This window comes from Dermacentor andersoni, chromosome 9 (genome assembly GCF_023375885.2).
Source record: "Dermacentor andersoni chromosome 9, qqDerAnde1_hic_scaffold, whole genome shotgun sequence".
NCBI lineage: Eukaryota > Metazoa > Arthropoda > Arachnida > Ixodida > Ixodidae > Dermacentor > Dermacentor andersoni.
In genome coordinates, this window is record NC_092822.1 from 7,805,001 (window position 1) to 7,823,051 (window position 18,051).

Sequence of the window (18,051 nt, forward strand, 5' to 3'; positions counted from 1 at the left end):
AGATACGCCTGTGAGATACACCTCTCATTTACTTGGCAAACAAGGAGCAACATCAAATGGACTCGCGCATGAAAGAAGCGCAGGAAGAACACTGACAAGAGCAAACTAGTAAACAAAGGAAAGTGTAAAATAAAGATTTCTAGTAGCGTTTTTTGAATTAGCTCTGGAAGAATTATATGGAAATATATATTTGTCGAACTGTCACAGTTCTTTTGGATTCTTCGTTTATCGCTCTACCAACTCAAGTGCCGAAACCGACTCGTGCTGTTATTTGAGAAGTTGTGTAACGATGCGTGGTCACCAGTCTCGTAGAACCGTGTAGAGCGCAGGACGCTGCAGTTCTAGACGTACTGCGCCCAACGCGGAAGGTTAGAAAAACCACATTAGCACAGCGGAGAAGTGGCTACATCAGGCGGCTCGACTGATAACTGTAGAAGTGTCATTCAAAACACACGGAATTATTCTCTCCTTCCGGCAGCGTTTTCTCTACTTCCTTTTTAAATAAAAAGATGTTGATCCATAAGTATTTCCCCAAACAACGGCTAAATTTGTTAATTTTCGCTTTTCCTTTCTGTTTGGCTGTTGCCTTGGTTCTCTCCCTTAGTAGATCGCTTAATTTCTCAACTCTTTGCGGCTCTTGTTTCCAGTTGCCAATTTTGCACGAAAAGTGCTGTACAATTAGGGAAAAGCCAGACGAGGTAACGGGTGACAGTCATATTGCTTATGGGTTTAACGGCTATTGCAGGGTCTGATGATGGACGCTGTTTCGCATGATTTTATTTTTCACCTTATCTAACCCATATCGCGGGTATATGGTTCCGAGAATCAGCCACTGTCGCGGCGAGCCGTCACTTGAGGAAATAATGAGGCAAAAGGAAAAGTTGAACGGAACTGGCGTTTTCTCCGGCCGCAACTCGTTCCACGAGCATACAGACCAGCTGGCTACGAACCGAATCCCTTTCCTAGTGGGCTATAACGTAAATCTATTACAAACTTTTCTATTCCAATTCTGCAATAAGCCCTCCATGATTGGCAAAAAAATTTTCGGGCCACCCCCACTTCGCCTGTCTCCCACACGACGCCATGAAAACCGCGAAAACGCCCCGTCTGATGTTCTTTTATTATTATTATTTTATTTACAATACTGCTACTCTCATTTGAGAGCGTGGCAGTTGGGCGATATAGTATGCATGTATACCAGTAAGCATCTAGCCAGAACACTTAATTGAAAAAAAGTAGAAAAAAAGAAAACAATTGCCCAAGGATGGCAGTATAAGAAGGAAGCTGAGTTTAGGAACAGAAATGCATGACAGCTGTTAATTAATATGATACTAGCAGTGAAGAACATGTAAGTAACCAGTTATACATGAAATAGGAGCGAACTGAAAGATTAACACTTAACGCGTCAAGAAATTTTTAGTTGTGTGAAGAGATGCGCTGTAAGAGTTTTGAGCGGTCGTAGTCGTAGGGATGGAGCTTGGGACGACAGGGCTAGGCGAGCAGGATTTTTTTGCAGGATTTACATTTAAAACAAGACATACATCGACAGTCTAGCGTGACTCCCAAATGGAGCCCGCAAGACGACGCATACAGCAAACAGCTTACGAGCACACAGCTCACTAGTACATTTCGAGCATGACAACGAGCACGCAGCTCACTAGTACATTTCTAGCACGACAACGAGCACTTGTCCCCCCGCTTGATTCCCAGTGGACGGAAACGTTCGTCCAGTCATCGTTCGACGTCACCGTTCGACGTCACCGTATAGATGACCCGCCCTTTTGGAGGAGGGTTCACAAACACGTGTTGCACAGGTTTCAGTGCCGCACACACACACAGGTGCAAAGGTCCGGAGCCGACGTCAGAGGGGCCCCGTAGAACTCTGCTTCGTCCCGAGTGGCCGGCCGGCTACCACATTCCTGAGCTGATCCCGCGCCACGTGGCTAATTTAGGTTATTCGCAGTTCTCTGAAGTGCGCCCCGTCCGGCCGGATTGGAACACGTGCAGCGGGCTGAAAACTGGCACGTTGTCACCCCGTACGGCCATTCCTAACAGCGCTTAAAACATATACACTTTGAGAGCGAGAAGAAACGAACTTGGGGGGGGGGCAATGGGATGTCGAAAGCAACACAATGCAAAATTTGTGACGATGATTCATGCGATGATAAATCATTTTATTTACGCACTGCAGCTTCCTTGTGAGGTAAATTCGGACAGCTATTCGATGGCGGTTATAGCAGCATCAAGTCGGCTCCATTCAGCTACTGTAAGGGGGAAGAATGAATACTTACACGTGTCGTTTTTGCATGTGTATTCTGTTAAAGTGTACGCATGTTTGTTACGTGTTTCTCGAGCCTCAGAAAATGAAACGTACCTGGACACATCTATCTTTAGTTATCTTTTAGAAGCTGAAACAAGAACTTCAGGCGAGCGTGTTTTGCTCTGGTAGATAGCGTTTGCAGTCCAGACTGCGTTAAAAGATTAGTCGGTGAGTCAGCGCGTTTGTATTTGTTGTCAACGAACCTTACAGCCTTTCTTTGTACTGCCTCTAATTTTGTTATGTTAGTCGTTGTATGAGGGAACCAGACTGTGTTTGCATATTCGAGAACTGGCCTAACGAACGTTGTGTAGGCCAGTAGCTTCGTTGTTGTCGTAGAGAGCGCAAGGCTTCTTTTGAGTAAGAATAATTTGCGTAATGCTCCTGCGGTGATATTCGAAATATGTTTATCCCACCGGAGGTCTGAGGTTAATGTAACTCCCAGGTATTTAGGTTATTCAACTTTAGTTAGTGGTATGCCGTTAATCTCATATGTAAATTTAGATTGTCTTGTTTTCCTTATTACGGTCATGGCCACAGACTTGTTTACGTTCATTGACATCTGCCAATTAGGGCACCAAATAGTGTTGAGGGATGTATTAAGTGCGATGTGGTCGCTATAATTTGTGATTTCGCTATAAATAACGCAGTCGTCGGCGAACGGCTTTATATTGCTACGGAACAATATGTGCGATCACGAAAAGGCGAGCAGTGTGAAGACGACGACAACGATTAGAAGCTAGCGCGGGCTGTTGCCTCTTGGCCAAGCGCAGCGTATTTTCTTGTAAATATACTTGTACATAGCTTTTCGTCTGCGTCTTCCTACGTAACATATCTGGTGGAGGTGGACGTTCCCTGTACCTCGTCACGAAGCTTCGCAGTGGACGGTACGTCGAGCCTTCCTTCATGGCTCCCGGCGACGACAACCCGACTCCGCCGGCTCCGACACCTGCTGCCACTTCGACGACCTATATCACTCTCCCCGCTCCCCGTGATCCTGGCGTATTCTCGGGCAAAGATGGGGAAGACGTCGATGACTGGATCAGCTTGTATGAACACGTCAGCCGCAATAACCGATGGGACCCTACTATTATGCTCGCCAACGTAGTCTTTTACCTCGGTGGCACACCTAGAGTTTGGTATCGCACGCACGAAGATGAGCTCACCAGTTGGGATTCACTTAAGACACAGCTTTGAGACTTGTTCGGCAACGTCTACGGTCACCAACTTGCCGCGCAGAAGGCGCTTTCCGGCCGTGTGCAGACGTCAACAGAGCCCTATGTCACGTACATTCAGGACGTCTTGGCTCTGTGCCGCAAAGTTGACACCCACATGACTGAGTCAGACAAGGTTGCCCACATCCTCAAAGGCATTGCCGATGACGCCTTCAACTTGCTCGTTTGCAACAACGTAGCGACGGTGGATGCTGTTATAAAAGAGTGCCGCCGCCTGGAACTCGCTAAACGCCGACGTATTGACCAGCAGTTTGCCCGTCTGCCCAACACCCCAGCGACATCTGCCTGTGCCGACACTCCTCGTCCCAACAACACTGCCGATGTTACCAGGATCGTCCGGCGTGAGATCGAGGCCGCCTATCCGGCTGCCTTCGACTCCAGTCCCACCAACACATCTGCAGTCACGGTCTCACTGATCCAGGCAGTTGTCCGCCAAGAGTTCGAAAAACATGGGTCTTCACACCATCTGCTCGGCCCATCGTCCTGATACCCGCCCGGCTTCTTCGATTCCGCCCCGTCCCGCATCTTCTTACCCACCACGTTTCCGCAACCCATCTGAATGGCGCACTGCTGACGACAAGCCCATTTGTTTCCACTGCCATCGAAACGGGCACATTTCTCGGCACTGTCGCAGTCGCTGGAGTTCCCCGACCCGGTCTACTTATGCTGCCTACTCTTGCCCCCCAGGTGGCCTTTCTCGTCCCTATGCCGCACGCCAGGCACGTACCCAGGATTTTTTTTCGGGGGGGGGCACCTCCATCATCATCATCAGCCTGTTTTATGTCCACTGCAGGACGAAGGCCTCTCCCTGCGATCTCCAATTACCCCTGTTCTGCGCCAATCGATTCCAACTAGCGCCCGCGAATTTCCTAATTTCATCGCTCTACTTAGTCTTCTGTCGTCCTCGACTGCGTTTCCCTTCTCTTGGTACCCATTCTGTAACCCTAATGGTCCAACGGTTATCTAACCGGCCCATTACATGACCTGCCCAGCTACATTTTTTCCTCTTGATGTCAACTGCAATATCGTCTATACCCGTTCGCTCTCTGATCCAAACCGCTCTCTTTCTCTCTCTTAACGTTATGCCTAGCAATCTTCGTTCGATCGCTCTTTGCGCGGTCCTTAACTTGCTCTCAAGTCTCTGCCCCATATGTCAGCACTGGCAAAATGCACTGATTGCACACCTTACTTTTCAATAATAATGGTAAGCTTCCAGTCAGGAGCTGGCAATGTCTGCCGTATGCGATCCAACCTATTTTTATTCTGTGAATTTCCTTCTCATGATCAGGGTTCCCTGTGATTAATTGACCTAGGTAAACGTACTCCTTCACAGTCTCTAGTGGCCAACTGGCGATCCTGATCTCTTGTTCCTTTGTCCGGCTATTTATCATTATCTTCATCTTCTGCATATTAATATTCAACCCCACTCTTACACTCTCTCTGTTAAGGTCTCCAATAATTTGTTTTAACTCGTCTGCATTGTTGTTGAATAGAACAATGTCAACCGCAAACCGAAGGTTGCTGAGATATTTGCCATCAATCTTTGCTCCTAAGCCTTCCTAGTTTAATAGCTTGAATTCTTCTAAGCACGCAGTGAATAGCTTTGGAGAAGTTGTGTCTCCCTGTCTGACCCCTTTCTCTATAGGTATCTCCCTGCTTTTCTTGTGTAGAATTAAGGTAGCTGTAGAACCTCTGTAGGTATTCTTGCGCGAAGGACGAGTCAGTAAGACGAGAAACTATTTACAGATTATATTTACAACAACGGTTGCAGCGCTGACCGCTTAGATTCACAGCGCGAGCCCAGTTCGTTCTTCCTCCTCTTTTCTGGAGTGATGGCGCCCACGCGCCTCGTTCAAACAAATACCACACGCATGTAGCAATATTTTCCAAGCTTTTTACGTAAGCGTTCTGTACTCCTTGATTACGTAGTGCCTCTATGACTGCTGGTATCTCTACTGAATCAAATGCATTTTCGTAATCTATGTAAGCCACATGGAGAGGCTTATTGTACTCTGCAGATTTCGCGATAACCTGATTGATGACATGGATGTGATCCATTGTAATGTATCTCTTCCTGAAGCCAGCCTGTTCCCTTGGTTGACAAAATCCAGTGTTGCCCTTATTCTATTGGAGATTATTTTGGTAAATATGTTATATAATACTGGGAGCAAGCTAATGGTCCTATAATTTTTCAATTATTTAACGTCTCCTTTTTTGTGGATTAGTATAATGTCTGCATTCTTCCAGTTTTCTGGGACCCTTGCAGTCGATAGACACTTCGTATAAAGAGCCGCCAGTTTTCCAAGCATTATGTCTCCTCCATCTTTGATTAAATCGACTGTTATTACACCTTCTCCTCCCGCTCTTCATCGTTTCATGTCTTGCAGGGCCCTTCTGACCTCATCACTAGTTATAGGAGAGTTTCTGTATCCTGTTCATTACTGTTTCTAGGTGAGGTATCGTGACTCCTCTGGGTACTGTATACAGGTCAGCTTAGAATTTTTCCGCTGCTTTTACTATATCTTCGGGATTGCTGATGATATTATCCTTATCCTTTAGTGCATACATCATGGTTTGTCCTATGCCAGGTTTCTTTTTTACTGATTTCAGGCTGCGTTAATTTTTTACGGCTTCTTCAGTCTTTCTCATGTTATAGTTTCGAATATCAGTTATTTTCGCCTTGTTGATCAGTTTTGACAGTTCCGCGAATTGCGTAACGCTGTGCGGCCGCCTGTCCCATACAACCGCGTAGAGCGCAGGACTCTACGATTCTAGACGTAGTGCGCTCACCGCGAAAGGTTAGAAAAACACCCACATAAGCAGAGCAGAGAAGTGGCTACGTGAGGCGGTTCGACCGATAACTGTAGAAGCGTCATTCAAAACAAGTAATTGTTCTCCACTTCCGGCGGCGGCGTTTTCTCTACTTCCCTTTTAAATAAAAAGACGTTGATCCATAAATATTCTCATAAACAACGGTTAACTTTTTTATTATTCGCTTTTGCTTGCAGTTTGGTTGTTGCCATGGCTCTCTTCCTTAGTAGATCGCTTAATTTCTCAACTCCTGGCGATTTTTGTTTCCGGTTGCCAATATTGCACGAAAAGTGCTATACAATTAAGGAAAAACAGACGAGGTAACGGGCGACAGTCATCTTGCTTATGGGTTTAAGGGGCATTGCAGGGTTTCATGATGGACGCTCTTTCACATTATTTTATTTCCCCACCTTATATAACCCATATCACGTGTATATGGTTCCGGGCATCTGCCAGCGTCGCGGCGAGCCGTAACTCAAGGAAATAATGAAGCGAAGGGAGAAGTTAAACGCAATTGGCGTTTTCTCCGGCAGCAACTCGTTCCGTGAGAGTACAGACCAGCTGAGTAACAGCCGCATCCTTCTCCAGGTCCCAGGATCAGCCTAAACAAAGAAGGTTAAACTAACAAAAGCAACAGCTATGCGCGTGACGGTTGAATAGATGGTGACAACTGAACGCATCTCGAGTTAATCGCGCGGGTGCGGAATCTATGAGAAAACTGTCCTTCACATTACAAAAGATGCCGATAACTACCGCCATATAAAAGGAGTGAAAAAGGCAGCATAATGCTGACCGATGAACAGCTGCCAAGTCTCAACATTGATCTGGCGGCGCTTTAGAAATGTGTGAGCAGTGGTGGCGTGGGTGGGGAGGGGGGGGGTATGCCACTTGATTTCGGGGGGGGGGGGGGGCCGGGCCCCCCCGGGCACCCCCCTGGGTACGTGCCTGGCGCCAGGTGACGCCTGTGACCACGGCCGGTCTCGAGGGGAGCGCGCGCTTCCCCTAGAGACCGGCCGTGCTGTGACTTACGAAATTGCTCCTGTGGGTTCAACCTCGTCCTCTCCTCTGGCATCTAGTGATGTCGTGCATGTCAGTAGGCTCAAGGCCTACTACACTGCTTCCGAGTCCAATCTTTAGTCGCTTCGGGACGGCGCTTTTGCAGCCGGGGGTAGTGCTACGGAACAATATGTGCGATCACGAAAAGGCGAGCAGTGTGAAGACGACGACGACGATTAGAAGCTAGCGCGGGCTGTTGCCTCTTGGCCAGGCGCAGCGTATTATCTTGTAAACATACTTGTACATAGCTTTTCGTCTGCGTCTTCCTACGCAACAATATTACAACCAATGTTAGCTGTGATGTCAGTAATATAGATTAGGAAGAGTAATGGCCCAAGAACTGTGCCTTGGGGAACTCCGGAAGTAACGGCGACAGTGTTAGATTGCATTTTTTCGTAGATTACAAATTGTGAACGATTGGCTGGAAATTCTTTTATCCAGGCTGTGTGCATACTGATTATGCCTGGTTATTCCGAACGAAATAAAAATAATTGTCTCATTCGATGCCTTTTTCAGCATAATACTCTTCCATTGGTCAAACGTTTTCTGGCTGCGCCCATTCCGCCTGTCTGTCATGCGACGTCACAAAACCGCGTGAATTGTCATAGCACCAAAGTGACGTGCACGCGTAAAGCACGCAATAATATGCCGAACAAAACTGGCTTCTTTTCTCTGAACGGCCGGAGGCTGCCCCGTTCCGAAAGGAATAGAAGATGGCTGCCCACCGATTGCTCTGGCACTATATATACTGGGAGCGCTCGAGGAGCATGGATTTGCCTATAAAACATTTTTCCGTAGCACTATAACCTTATGAAGCCCTTTCGGCACGTATGTGACGTCACTTTGCCAACTCTTATTTGCTGAGGATCTGTTCTGGTGGCATTTTTAACGTTACGTTACACGCCGCCGCGATTTTCGACCATCCACCACAAGCTAAGGGGTCAATCACAGACGCCGGCATATACCTTCTTCAGTCGGTTGTCTATACTTTCACTGTTTTGGCTCGGCACCATCGAACCCCACTTCACCTAAGCGTCCTTCTCGCCTCTTGTCAACCAATTCGATAAGGAAATCTGCTCAATGTAGGCAACACTATTGGCTTCCAAAGCAAAAAAAGTGGTCTCCTATAAACGAGGAGCGCGCTTCATTGGGCTTATCAAACAACGCTGCTCGTTACCGCCCGATGCTTGCGTCGGCGGTTACGTAAATTCGGCGCCAGGAGATTAGAATGAAAACAGATTGGAATAGTTTTACGCTATAGGGCCCCTGGTCTCTGGATCAGTCTAAACAAAGAAGGTTGGACTAACGAAGCAACAGCGATGCACTTGATATTTGAATAGATGGTGACAACTGAACTCATCTCGAGTTAATTGCGCAGGCACCGAATCCATGAGTAAACTGGCCTTCACACGCCAGGAGATGCCGATAATTACCGCCATCCAAAAGGAGTGAAAAAATTGACAACCATTCTATTCTGTGATGATGGAATGACAGCGAAAGCTGACGACAGTCAAGGCTCTGAAGCGAAAAGCGAAGTGCTTCATTCTCCGCCGCGCGTCGCCCCGAAGGGCCCATCCCGAAGATACCGAAGGGTGCGTTACAGGTTCCCGGGCCAACAGGGGGAATGCGGAGCTTGGACCCTTCCTGCACTGTCACCAGGATCGGCCCACATGATGATTTTTTTCTGTTGACGGGCGCTGAAAAGACTACGGAAGGTTAGTCGTGAAGAAGAAATTGCGGTCACTGACCAAGTCAATGTGAAAATAACACAGAGCGTTTCGGGACCCGTAATTGCGGTCACTGACCAAGTCAGGGTGGAAATAACACAGAGCGTACGGGTCCCGAAACGTTTCTGTTATTTTCACCTCGAGTTGGTCAGTGACCGCAATTTCTTCTTCATCATGTTACTTGACCAGACGAACTTTCGTCGAACTCTTGACTACAAGGTTAGTCATATACAACTTTCGCTGTAAAAAGCAGCTACATGTTGACCGCCGAATAGATTGATTTGTTCGCGCATTAGGAATGTGTGTGAAAAGTGGTGGCGTGGGGCAGGGAGGGGGGGGGGGGAGGCTATGGCGCTTAATTTCGATGGGGGGCTCTCCCCCCCCCCCCCCCCTCTGTGTACGTGCTGATTATACATATATATATATATATATACACAGTACCGGAGCACTTCAGCGACAGTTCTGTGCCAGCACGGAGGAAGGCGTTGACGTTCGTATCTCGCTCTGTCGGTTTTTCGGGCTGTGGCTGCCTTGCGTTAGTGGCCCTTTTCCAGACGCCGTGCCCACGTTGCTGAGCCGAGAACACGCTTGTTACATTTGGTAGAGATGCTGGGTAGTCCCTTTCCTCGTCCTGGAGCTCCGCAGCCGTACTTTACCATCTCCCGCTGCAATGACTGTGACTGACACTACATCTCAAGCCGTACCCACCCTCGCGCCTGCTGTGGGTGCTGGTGTGATTAGTCAGCGTGACCTGCGACATTCAGCGGTACTGACGATCGCGATGTCGAAGACTGGCTGGCCGAGTATGAACGCTGTAGCGCTCATAAGTGGGATGACGCTGCCAAGCTGACTCACGTCGTCTTTTACCTGACTGATGTGGCCCGCTTATGGTTTAACAATCACGGAGCCGATTTTGCTACCTGTGCTCGGTTTTCAAGAAAACCCTCACTTCGTTCGTCGTTCGGCCAGCCGTGCGCAAGCTTCGCGCTGCACACCGCCTGCGTGGCTGAGCTCAACAAAATGGTGACGCCTTCACGAGCTATACTGAAGACGTTATCAACCTCTGTAGGCGGGTGAATGCGTTAATGGCGGAAACTGAGAAAATAAGGCACATCCTGAAAGGCATAGACGACGATGCCTTCCGTATTGTCACGATCCACAATTAAGCAGCAGGAACTGATAAAACAGGGCAGGACACTTTAATTGCAGGCAAACTGAAAAACGATTACGCAGGGATCTCTTGTCTTGTGTCCCAGACAGTGGCGCAATGCCCACTATGGGGGATTGGCCAAGAAGCAGGCGGTTTTTCGTATGCTTAGAAGTAAAGCCAAACTAGATTTAAATTGTGGAGCGTGAGACTAGAACTGTAATTTAGACGTGTGATGAAAATATTGTGAAGAATTTTGATAAAATAAGTTAACGTAAATAAATGAAATAATAGAAAATATTGATAATTTTTAGAAAGTCAGCAAGGTACTCTTTTTGTATCCCTAATAATATTGTGAATTGCAAGAAAAGCATCCCTGTGGCTGGATCCCAGTGAGGTCGCACCGAAAGAAAGGATCTCGTCTTCTCTTCCGCAATACGCGAGATCTTCGTCCTTCTCTACGTGCCGCGTACCGGATGTGGCAATATGCTGGTAGCCAAGAACCACCAGACCATCACCAAAGTAATCGAACTGAGCCAAAGTTTTGATGAGCTGCGTAAAGAGCGCCTTTCCGTACCACTGTGCAATCCGCAGAAATTTCAGCCTTGGAAACCACACGTATACTGGAGACCAGCTGCGCTTTCCTGCCGCAAATTCAGCGGTACATGCGCAAGGCAGTGGCCAGCCAGCTCTCCCTTGTGGCATACAGGGTCTGCTCTGAAAGTAGTAGGACTGGCTTTTTGCTGGGCGGACGGTTTGCGCGCACAGGATCGGCGAAGGCGGATATGGGAACGCTGGGAAAAATCGGCAGTCGTCTCTCGGCCTTTTAAGAGAGCAGGTCGCTTGCACTGTGAACCCCTGTCGAAACGTCTCGTCATGGAGAATCATGGAGCTCTTACTGGATCAGCGATACGTGATTAAAATTTCTTGTAATGCTTGGTAAAACGGGCAAAGAGACTCACGACATGATTAAGGAGGCCTACGGTGATGCTGCCATGGGTAGATCAGGTGTTTTTGAGCGGCCCAAGCTGTTCTGAGAAGGTAGGGAAATAGTGGAAGACGACGACCGCTCCAGACGCCCTTCGACCAGCAAGACCAACGAAAATGTGTCGCGAGCGAAAAATTTACTGAACAGTGATCGTAGGATGAGTATCAGAATGATTGCTGATGACTTGAGCATTCCTCAAACCGAAGTTTTTGAGATCGTGACAGAAAACTTAGCCATGAGGAAAGTGTGCGCGAAGTTCGTGCCGCGAGTGGTTGTCAGAGGGGCAAAAAGCCAACCGGAAAGCAATCTACCAGGATCTTCGTGTGAATGAGGACCCCGACTTTTTGGACAATGTAGTGACCGGTGACGAGACTTGGGTGTTTGATTACGACCTGGAGAGCAAGCGGCAGAGCTCAGAATGAGCCAATTAATATCCCTTCTTCCCCAAGCCCCGAAAAAGCACGAATGAGCAAATCTAAGCAAAAGTCCATGCTCATTTGAGTTTTTTAATTGAACGACATGGTCATTCGCAAAGAGTTCGCACCACCCTGACAAACAATTAATGCAGTTTTTTACGTGGAAGTCGTCAGAAGACTGCGAAAACGCATTGCTCGTGTCCGCCCAGCCATCTGCACTATATGACAACGCACCGAGCCACACAGCGTTACGCGTAGTGGAGGATCTTGCCCAGCTCAAGGTGGCAACGCTGCCTCAGCTCCCCTACAGCCCCGACTTGGCCCACCAGACTTTTTTCTATTCCCGAGAATAAAATCGACGCTCAAGGGGAAGCATCACGGATTGGTAGAGGCGGTTCAACAGGCCACGACGAGGGAGCTAAACAGCCTTCCGGTCCAGGCGTTCCTGGAGGCGTACGAAAACTGGAAAACTCGTTGGCAGCAGTGTGTAGATGCAGAAGGGTGCTACTTTGAAAAATTCTAATTAGTGTACTATTCTCATGAATAAAAAAAGAAAGTCCTACTACTTTCAGAACAGACCCTATGTTCCCGAGAACCTACCGCATTGAACTCGCTCCATCGTGTCATTCAGACGCAAGTCGCTGAGGCACTGCCATCCCCTGCGTCACCCACGTACATGTACGTTACAGCGCCTCTTACGCTAAAGCCGTTTCTCGCTCATATGCGCGACCGCCGCCAGCGCTAAGCAGCCCAGTCATCATTTTCTCGCCGACGTCCCGTACGCCCGGTTCACGCCCCAGCCTACCCACCTCCCTCTCACAACCCATGGCGTACTCCGGATAACCGCACCGTCTGCTACGCCTGCGGTATCGCTGGGCATGTTGCGTGCCACTGTCGCCGCTGTGTTGGGTATTTTCGCGGCCCTGCTTCCTCTACGCCGCTGTTCGTTCGTGCTCCTCCTACAGTGTCCCTTCAGTCGGCGCAGCCGATATCGCACTGCGAAGCTGGGTACACGCCGCCGCCCTTTGCTCGTGCCGCTCCAGTTGCCCATCGTCCGGAATAACGGGTTCACTACATCGACGATATGCGCACGTCCCCTCGGAAGTCTGATGTTTGGCGCACACCCGATCGCCGGCCTCTGTGCTTCCACTGCGGTGAAGCTTACCACCTGTACCGCCAGTGCCCATACCGGCGCCTTGGACTTCGCGGCTTTTCCACATACTCGCCGCCGCCCCGATACGGCCAGCGACCCCGGGACATTGAGGACTACCTCTCTCAGCAGCGCTTGCCACCGCCTGCCGGGCGGCAGTCGTGTTCACCGTCTCCGAGACGATTTTCACCTCCGCCCCAGCGGTATTCTACCGCGAGGTCACCCAGTCCCCGCCTGAAAACTAACTAAACCGATCTTTGGGGGAGAGGTCACTGGCGATCGAAGTGCTTTGAACACCCTCGACCGACGCAGACAGATCCCGATTCGACACCACCTGAACAGCACGACAGACTTTCTCTCAATATAGCAGCGACTATTGACGGTTACGCTGTTACTACTTTAGTGGATACCGGCGCAGACTTCCCTATATTAAGCGGGAAAATGGCAACATAGCTGAAGGAAGTAATCACGCCGTGGTATAACTAGCAGATTCGGACGGCTGCCGGCCCCGTCGTTACCCCACTGGGCACCTGCACTAGAATTGAAATCCAAGGATCTACATTCGTAGCATGTTGCCTTGTCTTACGCGAATGCTCGAGCGACATTATTCTTGGCATTGACTTTCTGCAGGAGTATGGCGCTATTATTAATCTTCAAGAGCGTTGCATCACATTCCCAGCCGACCGAGCAATCGATGCTCAGGTCAATCAACGGCGTGCAGACGTACTTCGTGTTTCTGGAGGCAGTGCAACGCTCCCTCCATGAACCAGTGTCCTCGTCGACGTCACATGCTGTGGCTTACGCGATGTCGAAGCGGTGGCCGAAACTACGTAATTTGGAACACCTCCTTAGGCAAGGTGTTTGTGTGGCGAAGCTACACAGCTTCAGGATGGCAAATCGCAATTGCTCGTTACCAACTTTAGTAACGAGCATCGACACCTTTTCAACGGCACTTCAATAGCGTTTGTACACGAAGTAGCAAAAGTTAAGAGCTGTTTCATGTCCAAAGTAGTGGAGACAGCAGACAAGCCTCTGGGCCATATAGACATCAATTCTGAACTGTCTACAGATAGCCAGACAGCACTGCGCAAGCTCTTGCATGAATTCTGGACCTGCTTCGCAAGTTCTTCAAAGGTACGCCAGACTCCCATCACTAGATATAGGATCACCACCTTCGAGGATGCATGTCCAATACACCAGCAGCCTTACCTCATGTCAGCAAAAGAATGCGAAGCCATACATACACAGGTCTGGGAGATGCTTGACGATGGAGTCATCGAACCTTCCAACAGCCTGTGGTTGCCTCCGATCGTTTGTCAAAAAGACAGAACGCTCTGCTTTTGTGTAGACTACTGGAAGCTTAACACGACTAAAAAGGGCGTGTACCTGCTGCCGCGTATCGACGACTTGTTAGACAGGCTACGGCGTGCCCACTATTTTTCTTCTCTCAATTTAAAAAGTGGCTACTGGCAAATAGAGGTAGACGAATGAGACCGCGAGAAAAAAGCCTCTGTGACTCCAGATGGTCTCTATGAATTTCGAGTCCTTCCTTTTGGCTTATGTTCAGCCTCGGCTACTTTCCACTGAATGATAAGACACTGTCCTCACTGGACTGAAGTGGCAGACTTGTCTTGTGTACCTTGATGATGTGGTCGTACTTTGAAACGTTCGAGCAGCATCTTGACCACCTGCGGAGTGTTCTAGAAGCCATCCGATCGGTAGACCTCACACTTAAGCCAGAAAAGTGCCACTTCGGTTACAAAGAGCACAAGTTCCTCGGGCCTGTAGTAAGTGCCAAAGGGGACCGACCCGATCCCGACAAACTTGCCGCTGTGGCCGCATTTACAGCTCCTGCCGATAAGAAGGCTGTCTGGCGCTTCCTGGGTTTGTGCGCCTACTATCGCCGGTTTATTAAGGGCTTTTCGAAGATAGCGGAGCCTCTGACGACACGCCACTTGTCTGGCATAATGAGCAATGGGCAGCTTTTGCCGAATTACGACAGTGCCTACAGTCAGTACCCATTCTTGCACATTTTGACGATGATGCTGATACAGAGGTGCATACCGACGCCAGTAGCATTGGACTTGGCACAGTGCTCGTCCAGCGTCAAGATGGAGTGGGAAGAGTTGCAGCCTATGCCAGCCGCTCACTGTCCTGTGCCGAGGTGAATTATTAAACTACAGAGAAAGAGTGCCTCGCAGTCGTGTGGGCGATTATCACGTTTCGCCCCTACTTCTATGGTTGTCCCTTCAAAGTAGTGACGGACCACCATGCTCTCTGTTGCTTGGCAAGCATGCACAATCCTTCAGGACGACTGGCACGGTGGAGCTTGCGGCTACAGGAATTTGACATCACCATCGTTTATAAGTCTGGCCGTAGGCACGAAGACGCTGTTACATAGTCTCGCGCACCCGTTGATCCTGTCAGTCAGGAAACGGAGGACGATGACAGCTTCCTGGACACCATTAGTTTGTCAGACTTGATCAGACGGCACAGTGATGACACTGAGATTCAACCGTTCATCGATCATTTAGAGGGCTGTGGCACAGCCATACCACATCATACCCCGCTCGTCGACATCCTTTTGTCTACAAGACAACGTGCTGTATAAGAAGAATGCCTATTCAAACAGCCGTGCTTACCTTCTGGTGGTCCCAAGAGACATGCAAGGTGACGTCCTCTTCGCTTGCTATGATGAACCCACATCTGGCCATTTAGGCTTCTCACGAACACTCGCTAGAGTAAGCAAGATGTACTATTGGCCTGGGCTTTCGGCAAACGCCAAACAGTATGTTAAAGGCTGTCGTGAATGCCAGCGCTGAAAGACACCTCCCGTTAAGCCGGCTGGCTTCCTTCAGCTAATCAAAGCAGCTCACATGCATTTCAACCAAGTTGACATGGACATTCTCGGACCGTTTCCTCTTTCTGCCAATGGCAACAAATGTGTCATCATCGCGACTGATTATTTGCCATGTTATGCTGAGACGCAGGCGATCCCACGAGCCACAGCTTCAGAGATAGCACAATTCTTCATGCGCCACGTCATACTGCATCACTGTGCTCCTTCCACTGTCATAGCAGACAGGGGGACAGCATTCACTGCCCTGCTTATGGATGAAGTTTTCGAATTAAGCAACACCAGGCATCGAACGACAACTGTGTATCATTCACAGACCAATGGACTTGCCAAGCGACTGAATAAGACGATCACAGACATGATCTCCATGTACATCAACGTCCAACACAAAACATGGGATTGGATCTTGCCTTGCGTGACCTTTGCGTATGACACCGCCGTGCAAGAGACGATGAGATTCACACCATTTCGCCTTCTCTACGGTTGCAGAGTCCAGACAATGCTGGATGCTATGCTGCCGTGTCAAGACAGCGACCACTTGACAGCCGACGCTGATGAATTTGCCGAGCGTGCCGAGGAAGCTCGGCAGCTCAAATGGCTGCACATCGGCCAGCGGCAGCAGATGGACGCGCGCCGCTACAACATCTGCCACAGGACGTGTCCTACAACACCGGAGACCAAGTTTGGGTGTGGACCCCTGTTCGTCACCGTGGCCTCTGTGAAAAGTTAGTGAGCCGGTGTTTTGGTCCGTATAAAGTACTACACTGCGTCAGTGACGTTAACTATGAAGTGGTCCCAGACACAAAGACAACTGAGCTCGGACATAGTTCATTTTGTGCGTATGTAGCCGTACACTGCACATTCATAATTTTTTTTTTCTCTCACATTCACCCTTCTTTGTTTTTGCTTTTCATTTACTGTGCCAGCAGCATGTTTCTTTGTTCTTTTTTCGTACTTTCGCTTTGTCTGAGTGACTTTTTCTTTTGTTTGTTTTGTTGCTTACGTCTATTTTGCAGCATCAAAACAATGCTTTTGTTTGGAAGGATGTATGTACATGCCATGTACATGCCATGCCATGTATCCCACATGTAGGTAGTGGGCTGAGGGCAAGTGGGTCGAGTCCAAAAGAACAAAGAGGACTGCGCTTCTGTTCCCTGCTCGGGAGCCAACCTCAACGAATGTGTTTTCCAGAAGCCAGCTGCTCTGCGGTTTATTAAACCCCCAAGAACACTTCTGAAGGCTTGTGACAATATTCTCAAAGTTGTAGAAACTGTACCATAAGCTGCCAACATGTAAAAGGATGACACTGGAATTATGAAGGTTGGCAAACACATAAGACAGCAGGTACATTAATTTGATAATGGATGTGCCGCATGTGACATCAACACTATTGACACGTCATGACACAGGAACATTTCTAGACTTGTCGCAATAAAGCTAGGCATGAGGACATTTCTCACTAAGAGAATAAACAAGTGTGCCGTGTGTGTTTTTTCTGGCTATAGTCAAGTGGCAGCCAAAGAAATGTAGCTATTCATTGGAATGTGACATAGACAGCATGAAAATGATAACTTTCATGCTATGTTTGTTTATAATAACAGATCATTCGTTATAACTGGCATCACAAGTGGGCTCCACTATTCCAATAACAATTTCCTCACAGCCCAACATACATCCCAAAATTAAGAGAAGCTGTGTTCAACCTGACACAAGCTCATCTCTATGTATCTGCAGCATTCTTAATCATGGTTCTTATAATTGTTAGTTCTTAATTCCAATAGTGCACCTTAATTCCAGGATGGTCAATTAGGCTAGTGAGGATGTCCTGTGATCTGCTTAGTTTTGTCCTTGGCTGCACCGGCTTTCAAGCTGTTAGTGCACAGCAGCAGTGGATAGCATTACACAGACATGCTGTGCACACATCTCGGCAATAAATAATGGTGGTCATCATAAGGCAGCACTGAAAGTACAGAGAGCAAGAATTTGCAAGTTGTTGCTAAAAGTCATGAAGTGTGCACATCCAAGACAAACAACTCGTATAAATTCATAAAAGGTGGTAAAAAGTAGGGGTGTCTGAATAGCAATTTTTGAGACCAAATCGAATATGAATCGAATAGTGCCAGAGGCAAATCGAATCGAATACTGAATACTTTTCAAATAATGAATAACCGTTATCACAATAAATATAAAACGATGCTCACATCCTAGTGTTCTTAAAGTTGGCAAGTTTCTGTCATTACATAGTACGTTATGAAGTGTTCTTTATTAAAAGCACTAATGGAGCATTAGGAGCAAACAAGCACTTTCTTCGCATGCACAGGGCTCTTCAGAGAGCACTGTACAGCCT

At 48.3% G+C, this 18,051-nt stretch overlaps 1 long non-coding RNA gene across 2 annotated transcripts in view; it reads left to right on the forward strand.

The window, feature by feature from the left end:
* The window catches only part of LOC129383747 (uncharacterized), a 103,392-nt gene that overhangs the window by 75,613 nt on the left and 9,728 nt on the right, over window positions 1-18,051 (forward strand). The window contains exon 1 of one of the 2 annotated variants that reach the window (XR_008611613.2): window positions 12,127-16,429. The exons of the other annotated variant lie outside the window; for it this stretch is intronic. This is a non-coding gene — a long non-coding RNA (uncharacterized lncRNA). Of the gene's footprint in view, window positions 1-12,126; window positions 16,430-18,051 lie in introns of those variants that run through there. 2 annotated transcript variants of the gene reach the window in all.